The sequence below is a fragment of the Trichechus manatus genome, unplaced genomic scaffold (assembly GCF_000243295.1).
Source record: "Trichechus manatus latirostris isolate Lorelei unplaced genomic scaffold, TriManLat1.0 scaffold00140, whole genome shotgun sequence".
Lineage (NCBI taxonomy): Eukaryota > Metazoa > Chordata > Mammalia > Sirenia > Trichechidae > Trichechus > Trichechus manatus.
The window spans coordinates 970599-981687 of NW_004444076.1; positions in this window are offsets into that span (position 1 = coordinate 970599).

Sequence of the window (11089 nt, forward strand, 5' to 3'; positions counted from 1 at the left end):
TTTTTTTTTTGGTGAAAATATACTCAGCCAAAGGTACACCATTTCAAAAATTTCTACGTGTACAATTCAGTTACATCGATTACATTCTTCCAGTTGTGCTGCTATTCTCACTTTAGACGAAGGTTTACAGGACAAAATAGTTTCTCATTAAACAGTTAGTACACATATTGGCCTATGACAATGGTTAAGAACCCCACTACATGTCAACACTGTCCTTACTCAACCTTGGGTTCCCTATCTCCAGCTTTCCTGTCCCCCTCTGCCTTCTAGTCCTTGTCCCTGGACTGCTGTGCCTCATTAGTCACAATGGGGAAATTTTTTAAAGTCTGAACCAGAAGCTAGACATGACTTTTTGAATAAAGACAAACCTTTGGTTTTCAAAGGCCAAGGAACATTCCTTTCTTCCCCATTTCCTGGACACAATGGGCTAGTTCACCTAGACAGAAAGACAGCAAGGGCTTCACTGATATCATGCAAACTCCCTAGCTAAACTCAGAAGGCTCCTTAGGGTTACTTCCTAGACCAGAAGCTCCTTTGTTACATGGAAAACTAGTCGTTCCCCCACCAGCACCTGGCCTTGCCTATAAAATATGTAAAGCAATTAACAGCATCCTTCTACCAGAGTGCTTCTCACAGCATTGTCCAGCTCTGTAGCCCAAGCAGACCTCACTGTATAATAACTGGAGACTGGAGTAGGGGAGGGTAGTGCTTGGGAGATCCTGTGCACTCAGCTACTCCTCTGTTTGTAGGTTGCTCCCAATATAATGGCATCCAAAATAGGTTCACTCAATCCAGTGTTACGGATTTTTGGAAGTAGGGAAGGAATTTATATAGGCTATTGCAGATGGAAAACCTCTCCCCTGAGGGCAGTGGCAGGTCGCCAGCCAACTGGAATGGTCGCTGACTGAATAGTTAGGAGAGTTGTGCTGTCAGACATGGAAGCTGTAGAGCAGTGGATTTGCAGTTAAAGGGTATCTAAAGGGATAAGAATGCCCAAAATGTGAAGTCTTTTCAAGTCATAAGTAGGAACAGCAGCAAAAAGTTATCCTGGGGACAGAGAGGCTATCACCAACAACCCAACAAGACTTTGATACAGCCAATAGGCCAGTTGACTCCCTTGGAAAAAGAGAGAGCTCATCCAGAAGAGAAAGCAGAGCAGGTCCCCTGTATGATTCTATCAGAGCCATTGAGGCAGTCAACCCCTGTAGATTTGAAATAGTTATTGTGTAACATATCCAACAAGGGCCGAGAGAAAGCATCAGCAGGAGGAAATGTGCTAGAGTACAAAATAGAAATAGACTGCCTCCAGGTTGGCTATGGTAAGTCTCCAAACCAGAGAACTCTTTAGAGGTTTGAAGGTTAGTTTAATGAAGGGGTATGATGTCAGCATTGTTGAATGCAGCTGAATTGCCCACTAAGGGGGACTATCATATAATTCACATTATAAAATGAGCTGTCTGGGTTTACAAAGAATAAGGGGAAGGCATTCCTATCTTGAGCTGGGTACTTGGTGGAATTGTGTATATATATAGCCCATCAAGCAGATTTCCCAGAAGCAGTGGATGTAACTGGAGAACACAAGGCTGTGGCCACTCTGAGACAGTTTGCCCTACTGGCATGGTTATGAGAATCCAGGGCATCAGGACAACCTACCTTTCCCCAGAGAATGCTGGAGGATTTGATACGGGCCCGTAAAACACATTGCCGTCGAGTCGATTCCTCCTGTTAGCGACCCTATAAACCCATTGCCGTCGTGTCAATTCCTACAGTCCCCTCCAATTGAACAAATGGTAATGGCCTTGAATTTGCTCCTGCACTATGAAGATAAGGGTAAAAAGTCTGTTTCATCCTCAAAGGGGGAAAATAAACCTCAATTGGTGGTCCAGGGGGTGAAAACATCCTTCTTTCATTTTATAGATATGGCCGAACAGCCCCAAACAGCTTTCTGTGAGCATCCAGATATTGGCTTGAAATGCAAATTCACCATAACATTGGATATAAACTCCTTATCAAATCCAGCTGCAGAAATCTTATTGACACACCATTCCTAGACATTGTCGTAAGATCAGCTGTAGCCAATGCGGGAATTTCATAAGTTAAGGCCTCAAGTGTAGCACACTGTCAGTGCTCTACCCATAGACCCTCAGATCCCCTCAGTATTTACATTCATGCTAACCTTAGCCACAATAGCCAGAACCTGCATCAGGAAAGCTACCCTCAGGCTAACAGAACCCACTTGGCCTGACTTGACTGCCCGCAAACAGGCTGGAAATGCTTGGGATTCAACACGCACACACACACACACACACACACACACACACACATACAAACGCACAGTGGAAGGTGAGGAGGGCAACCTTAACCCATGACTATTAAAAAAAAAAAAACCCAAACCCTCTGCCATCAAGTCGATTCAACTCATAGCAACTCTAGAGGACAGAGTAGAACTGATAATTGTCTTTCCTGCCCCCCACTTTTGAGTCCCCTCCTGGAGCTGTGGAGGATGACACAAAGGGTAATAAAGGGGGCAGGGAGTGGAGGAGGAGGAGAGCTGGGGCAGCAGCTGCTCCTGGGTGCAGTGAGGTGTCTCCAGCCAGGGCCAAGCAGCAGCAGCAGTAGAAAAGAGTCTGTGTTGCTAAGAGTTTCTGGTCTCTTTCTCTCCTCCTTTCATGACCCAAGAGGAGGAGGGTGGAGGGGGCTCAGGAGAGAGGTGAGTGGAGGGTGAGGGAGTAGGAGTTGTGGATGAGGGGTTTGGAAGAAGAAGAAACTCCTTCTTTCTCAGGCTCAATCCCCCTCTCAAGGCTCTGGGGTTGGAGGGTGGGGGAAGGAACTCAGCTGCCTTTCCTCCAGCCCCCTCAATCCAAGGTTGAAATGGGGTAAAATTAGTGTCCTGACCCTTTAAGATGACTATAAATACCCCAATTCCCTCTCACATTGACTGGGATAATTCTGAGGTGTGTGCTTTGCATTGTTTTCCAGAGTTTCCCCCATGAAATTAAGCAACAATTGTCCATTGGCTTAATAACTCACTGTTTACAGGTTGACTTCTCTTCCCCATACCACTTTTTCCCTCACCTTCCATGTTCATTCCACTTTCCAATAAACTAACTGCATTCAAATCCTTGGCTCAAGGTCTGATTCTGGGGAACCCAAACCAAGACACTAAAGCTGTCAATCTAGAAATAGGTTGACAGATCTGTGTAAAAATGAATGCCCTGAGTTGGCCAAATAAACATGTGCTAGCCTTCTTTTCTATAAGGGAAAATACATCAGGAAGTATTTTAAAAACTATTATCCTCAATATTCACAGGACCAAATGGTCCGTGGAGGAAGAGTACATGTCTTCTTCTACACTTCACCTCAGGAACTGTTTGTCCCTCTGTCCTCCTTCCAGGTAAGAGGAGAAGAGCATAGCAGAGGAAAGGAGGAACTACCTGCCCCATCCTATAGTTGTAGGGATTCTTTCCCCTACTTTTTTGGCTAGCTTCTACTTATCCTCAAGGTCTAACTTGTCACATGACACACCTTCTAGGAAGCCTTCTCTGAACCCTTCCTTTCTCTTCTTGCTCCTACATGACTCTCTAATTCCCCTGTCAGAGCACCAACCACCTATTTTGTAATGGCTACTTTCTGTACTCTTCACTGGCTATACCCTCTGTGAGAGCAGAAACTATGTCTCATCTTTGTATTTGCCCTCAAAATATAACACAGGGCCCGGCATAGAGTAAGTGCTCAACAGATAATTATTGAATAAGTAAATGAGGGAATGTGTGAATGATTAAATACAACCTCCTACACTATCTAAATATCCATTCTGGGTCATTGATTTGGATTTTGGATCATATTCACTTCCATCAGCAGAGTGACTGACCTAAACTCATAGGATATTTTGGCTGCAAAGGACAAAGGAGATCCCTTATCAGCTCATTTTCACAGACAGAAAAATTCAGACCCAGAACACTACAAGTCCAGGATTCAGAAAGCCTAGCTTCTACCTCTTCTAGATGAGTGACCTTTTAAACAGGTCTCAACTTAATTTTCTCACTCAACAAACCCTCTAAATTTGGTTCTCCATCTATAAAATTGGAATGATTTCACATGCCTTGCATACTTAAAAGAACAAGTTTTCCTCCTTTCAATATTCATTGAGCACCTATTCTGTGTCAGACCCCCTCGCCTTCCATGCCTAAAAATATAGCACTAAACACTCAGACTGTGCCAGCGATGAGACCGTACCAGGGGATAAGGAACGCATTCTACAAATGAGGAAGCTAATGCTTAGGAAGGTTACACTACCTGCCCAAGTTCAAACAGCTAGTTAACAGGGGAACCAAACTTCAAAAACAGATCTGTTCTTGTAAGCAAAATGCTACCTTCCCATAGCCTAGATTTTCAGGTTCTCCTCTTCCACCAACCTCCAGCATGAGGCTCATAGGCTCCTGCCCTTGCTGTAGACTCACTGCAGCTTTGTATTTCATTGCACAATCTAATTTTCGCAACTGGCTGAGTGGTGTGGCCGAAATTATCTAAATAGTAAAGGAATAAAATGACAGGCACTCAACAAGTGCTGGCCATACTGAATCTAATTGAATAGTTTCAATAATTTGGTTTCATGAGACTTGGAAAGTCTAAAGATCTGGACCACTTCAAGCACTCCAGCTGTATCCAATCAGTTCAAGTCCATTCCATTCCATCCCGTTCAATAAGCCTTTATTGACCGCCTATGATGGCAGAGCACTGTGCTAGGATGGATGATACAAAGACGAACCTCAAGAACTAAATAATTTTTAGATAGGACCGATCTTAAGTGAAAGCAGCTGCTACCAAGTACAGCGTCTGGCATTTACATGATGCCTGGTCCATGTTTGTTGAGTGAGTGAATGAATGAATGAGCTCTCACATTCCAACTATTATATTTGCATTTTTAAAAGAGCAGATGCTCTGAGGCATATACATTTTTATCTGAATCCTGACTCTGCCACTTACTATTGGCCGTGACCTTGAATAAGCTGTGTAACCCCTCTGAGTCCCAGTTTCCTCAGCTGTAACAGTGATAATACAGCCTATTCCCTTTCTACAAACGTCTCTTGAACATTTATGGGAACCAAAGTTTTGAGAAGGTAAGAGGAAGCATGGTGCTGGCAGCACTACAAAGTGACTTATTTTAAATCTCCTCTTGTCAGCCCTTTTTCCAAGGTCCTTGAGAAATGGCAGGTAGACAATGGGCTAGGACAGAATTCTGGCTCCAAAGCTCATTTGCTTTGTGACTTAGGGCAAGTCCTTTCATCTCTCCAAGGCTTAGTTTCTTAATCTATAAAATGGGGACAATAATAGTAACTAACCCACAGGATTATTGTGAGGACTAAATAAGGTAACATGGGGAAAGCTCCTCTCCCAGTAACTGGCACAAAGTAGATGCTCAGTGAATGACAGCTCCCTTACCTTACTCTGCTTTCTCTTTGCTCCCTCGCCCGTCACACACTAGGATCTCATGGTTTAAACTCACTTCTGGCCTCTGCAGCAGGACTTCCCAATCCACATTTGGTAAATGCTCCTGCCTGAACAACAGCGATAAAAGGATCTCCTCCAACCTAAATTCACAATCTGTGATAAATGGAGGTGCAATTACCCAACAGTGCAGGACAGGGGAAGCTAGGAACCCTTTCTGGGCCACATAATGGTTAAGGAGACATGAAAAGTAGAGGGCTCACCCAGGGTCCAAAGGGGAACCAACACAGATGTGCCCTGCCTGGCAGAATAAGGGAAAGGAAATCCCATGGGCTGGGGGATGCTGAATCTGAGCCCAGGTCCCCAGAGGCGCCTCTAGGCTTTAGGTAGATGCTGCAGGAAGGCTGGTTCCATTGCTTAGCTCGCAGTGCCACCTGGTGGGAAGCGTGTGCCACCACCACTATTTTAATCCCAGGGCCAAAGCCATCAAGTACTCCAGCCCAGGTGTTCCACCAAGGATATCTTTACAGGTTTGTACCCTGAACATCCAACAAGGGCAATAAATCCATTAAACCATTTTTTAATTAATCAAGATCAATTGGAACTTCATCACTGGGGAAATGAAGTAGAGGGAGTACAGGGCAAAAGATTTGTTGTTACGTGGACCAGAGTTTCTTTCTGCTTCTGGCAGCCTTGGTTTGTAGATACGTCACTCCAATCTCTGCCTCTGCCTTCACATGGCATTCTCTGCATCTCTACCTCTTTATCTCTTCTCCTCTTCATAGAAAGACACCAGGCATATAGGGTTAGGACCACCCCACTTCAGTATGACCTCAGGTTAACTAATTACATCTGCAAAGACCCTAATTCAAAAAAAGGTCATATGCAGAGGTACTTTGGGTTAGGACTTCAACCTATCTTTTTTTGGGACACAATTCAACCATGACAGCCCTCTCAGAGATCCAAGTTAAAAACTATTTATTAAAACTCTTTTACTTCCTTCGATCTCACTACGACAGGCCAGGCAAGAATTTATGCAAGAGAGGGCTTAAGCTTTCAAAGCTTCAACATAATGATTTCATGAAGAAAAAGGTAACGAGAAAGGGATGCAGGTACAGCCCTGACAATAGACCCAGGGTACGGGGTGCTAGTTGAGCCTGTTGCCACAATGGAGGGAAAAAGACTCAGGAAGAAGGAGGAGCTGATATCACCATGGTTCACTGAGTGTTAAAGCTAGACGGGGTTGTAAACATCATCTCCCCGCAATCCTTCATTTTATACAAGAGTAAACTAAGGTCCAAGGAGCCCTGATGGTGCAGTGGTTAAGCTCTCAGCTTCTAAATGAAAGGTCAGTGGTTCAAACCCACCAGCCCCTCCACAGGAGAAAGATATGGCAGTCTGCTTCTGTAAAGATTACAGCCTCAGAAACACTATGGGCAGTTCTACTCTGTCCTATAGGGTTGCTATGAGTCAGAATCGACTTGATGGCAATGGTTTTTTTGGGTTTTTTTTCAAACTAAGGTACAGAGAAGATAGGGGCTTTTCAAAGATCACATAGAGATTAGTGACAGAGCTGGGGCTAAAACCCAGATCTCTCTAGTAGAGTGATACATGAAAAATGAAGCAGCAGGGAAAGGATGCACTGGTCAATACAGGTAGTCGCCAACATATGACAGCATTCTGTTCCAACCACTCTGTGGTAAGTTGGTTCTGATGTAAGTCGAATACCTCTTTTTTTTTTTAATTTTCATAGCCTGCTACGTGGCAGCATTTTGAACAGTAAATCATAACATTGAACATCTTCGAGTAAACATCTGAGAATGATGACATCAGAAGAGAATGGTAACATCAGAAAATTACGGACTGCAACACTGTATGTAGTACACATTACTAACAATAAAATGTACAAAAACACACACACACAAACCGCGGTTAGTGCAGTGGTCAGTGCGGCTCGGTTAGTCTTAACTTGAATACGTCATAAGTTGGGGACTACCTGTAAATAACATTGGAATAACTTAACTAGCTGGCCATTTTAAAAAAGGAAATAAAACTAGATTCTTACCTCAATTCCTATACCAAAATAAATCCAGAGAGATTTAAAAAAAAATGATGTATGTAAATAATTAAATCATGAAAGTACCAGAAAAGAATGGGTTAATAGTTTTATAAATTTGGAGTGGGAAAACATCTTTATAAACATAACATAAAACCCAGAAGCCCTAAAGGAAAAGACTAATAAATCTGACTATGTAAATTTTTTATACTTCTGCTCAAGAAAACAAAGTTTAAAAAAAAAAAAACCAAACTTCAGGGAATATTAACCATACACATGCTAGAGAAAGGGCTAATTATCTTACCATAAAATGAGCTCTTATAAATCAATAAGGAAAAGTCACACAACCCAATAGAAATGCTAATTCCAATAAACAGATTTTTTTAATGCTCAATTTTGCTCATAATTAAGAAAATACAAATTAAATCAATATTGCAATACCACCTTACATCCCTATCACCTTGGCAAATATTTAAAGTTTAATAATATTCACTGACAGCGGCCCTGGTGGAGCAGTGCTGAAAGCGCTCGCTGCTAACGTTTTGGTCAGCGGTTGCAACCCACCAGACTCCAGCTGAACAGACTTAGAAATCCTATGGGGCAGTTCTACTGTGCCCTATAGAGTCACTCTGACGCCAAATCCACTTGACAGTAATGGGTTTTTTGGTTTTGGAATACTCACTGTTATCAAAAATGACAGGAAATAGGCACTTGCATACACTGTGGGAGTATAAACTGGTCCCACCTTTTAGGATAACAACCTGGGAAGGAAGGTCTGCTCCACTAATTCAAAGTGCAAATAAAGGCAGCTTTTTTGTTTCTGCTTTTGTTTGATACCCGTGTGCCCTGACATGTGGAGGTCCAGAATCTCCTTCTGAGGGCTTGCCCCATTTTCTAAAAGTCGGGGGGTGGGGGATCTCAGTCAGAAGGGGAGGGTGAGTGTCAGTCCTACTCACAACTTCCGGCAAAAAGAGAGTTGGATGCTCCTGTTGTTGCTTCTCATCCACCATGGCGGCGCCGAATCACTGCTGCAGGCTGGTTCTGGAGTGCTCCTCAGATGGTCCTTGGCCGCTACTCCTGTGGCCCTTGCCGCCCCTGCCTCAGCCCCTGGGGTTCTTCTTGATGCATGAGGAAGCACTCTAAGTGTACTCAGTAAAGGGGTCTTCTCATCACACTGGGGCCGTCGAGGTCAAAGCTCTAAAGATTTCTTCTGGCCCTTGCGCTTCCACGTGGCTGGAGGCTGCTCCCTAGTGGCAGAGGTGCAGGTGCAGGGCCCGCCACTTGGTGGGCTGGGAGTGTTAGTTTCCGGCACTAGGGGAAGCATGCCCCAGAGGATGGAGGGAGGATGGAGGGAGGACGCAGGGTAGGCAATGTCAGGAGTGTGATGATGGATCTGGACATTACCAGAGTGGCTGGTGTTGGACCCTCTTCCAGACACCAGCTGTTCTTTGAAAACATGTGAGTTCCTGTGTTACAGCCAGGCCAGAGGACTTCACCCAAGTGTTACAACTCTCTCAAATTACTCTCTCAGTTCTCTCAGAGCTCTTCCCTAGAGAGCAGGGAAGCCGCAGGAAGGCTGGCTTCACTATTCTCATCTACTCTTTCCCTCACTATACCACAGGTAGGGCCACCAACATCCACCGCAAAAGCTCTTCTTAACACTGAATCTCAAGGCAGCCAGGAGCACAGAAGGGAGGGGTTATAACCCCCTGCCTTTCAGAGGGACTTCTTTCTTTCTTTCTTTCCTTCCCTCCTCCCACCCTCCCTTTCTTCCTTCTTTCTTTCATAGCTACCACATTATTTTTAGGTGTGCCCCTGTGTGTGTGTTTAACATACTGGTTACATTTATTTTGCTTTCTGTGACTGACAATTCTGATATCTAAAGTCTTTACAGGTCTGATTTTGCAGCCTGTTCCCCCACCTCCCTCCCCCCCACCCCCACGGCATGATTTTCTTTTATTGTGGCAAATATGTGTAACAAAAAATTTGCCGTTTCAACAATCTTCACATGTACAGTCCAGTGACATTAATTATGTTTATCATGTTGTTCAACCACCACCCTTATCCATTCCCAAATTATTCCATCACCCTTAACAGAAGTTCAGTGTCTCCTAGAGCGGCTTCTTACATTACTGACCAAACCCCTCCCCAGGGCTTCCCAGTGGTCACATTATACCTTTTTCACAGGACAGGGTCCCAGCCTGATGGACAGGTTTCACAGCATGGCAGCTACTTTAACTGAAAAGGAAGAAATTTGTTCATCTATGGTAGGGCTCTCCCTTTTACCAACTACATGATTTTTATTTGCAGGAATTTACCTTACAGGGGTACTTGAACAAGTATACCAAGACAGTCATTGCAGTATTGTTTGTAAGTGAAAAACCTAAACTGCCATAAATATGAATAGTTAAATTATGATATATCTATACCATACAGTACCATGCAGCATTAAAAGTGATAAGGTAGATTTATGTTTACTGATGTGGAAAGATGTGCAAGATTCTTTAGTAACTGGGAAAAAAGCATTCTGCAAAGCAATGTCATAAACTGTTCTCTTACCATTTTTAAGAGAGTATATATATATAAATAGCAAACATATATGCCATATACGCTGAGTGCTTTCCATACTCTAACTCATTTAATACTTATAACAACCCAATGGGATAGGTGCCCATTTTACACAAAGGAAAACTGAGTCCTTAGGAGGTTACATAACTAGTGTAAGCTCATAAAGTTAGCAGGGGCTAAGAGTTGTCATTGGAACCCAGGCAGGCCAGCTCCAGAGTCTAGCATCTTAGCACCACACTATTCTTCATGCCTCTGTGTAGATGTGTTTGCCTACATTTGCCTTGAAAGAAACCCAAGAAAACTCAACACTAGTTAACTCAAAGAATGGAGATTAGGAAACCGAAGGAGTAGAAGGAGGATTTTTACCTTCTCACTATGTGGCCTGCTGCACTACTTGACTCTTTTCATAATGAGTATGCATTGCCTTTCCTATATGTGTGTATATGCTTATGTATATGTCTATGTGTATAGGTGTATGTTTCGAATGAGTCTCTAAACTTGAACTGACGTGATCATCCACCTTAGGCCTAATCCCACTGATGCTCTGTCTAGTGCTGCTGTAACAGAAATACCAAAAGTAGATGGCTTTAACAAACAGAATTTATTCTCTCACAGTTTAGGACACTAGAAGTCCAAATTCAGGGCACTGGCTCTAGGGGAAGGCTTTTTCTCTCTGTAGACTCTGAAGGAAGGTCCTTGTCTCTTCAGCTTCTGTTTCCTGGTTCCTTGGAGATCTCCATGTGTCTTGGCATCTGTATTTCCCCCATCTCTGCTTGCTTGTTTAATCTCTTTTATATCTCAAGAGAGATCGACTCAAAACACACCCTACACTAATCCTGTCTCATTAACATAACAAAGACAACCCACTCCCAAATGGTATTATAACCACAGGCACAGAGGTTAGGATTTACCACACATATTTTGGGGGGACACAATTCAATCCATAACATATTCCTTAACTGATTTGATAAAATCTTACTCAGCTTATATTTATTCATTCATTAGCATTTAAGCTCC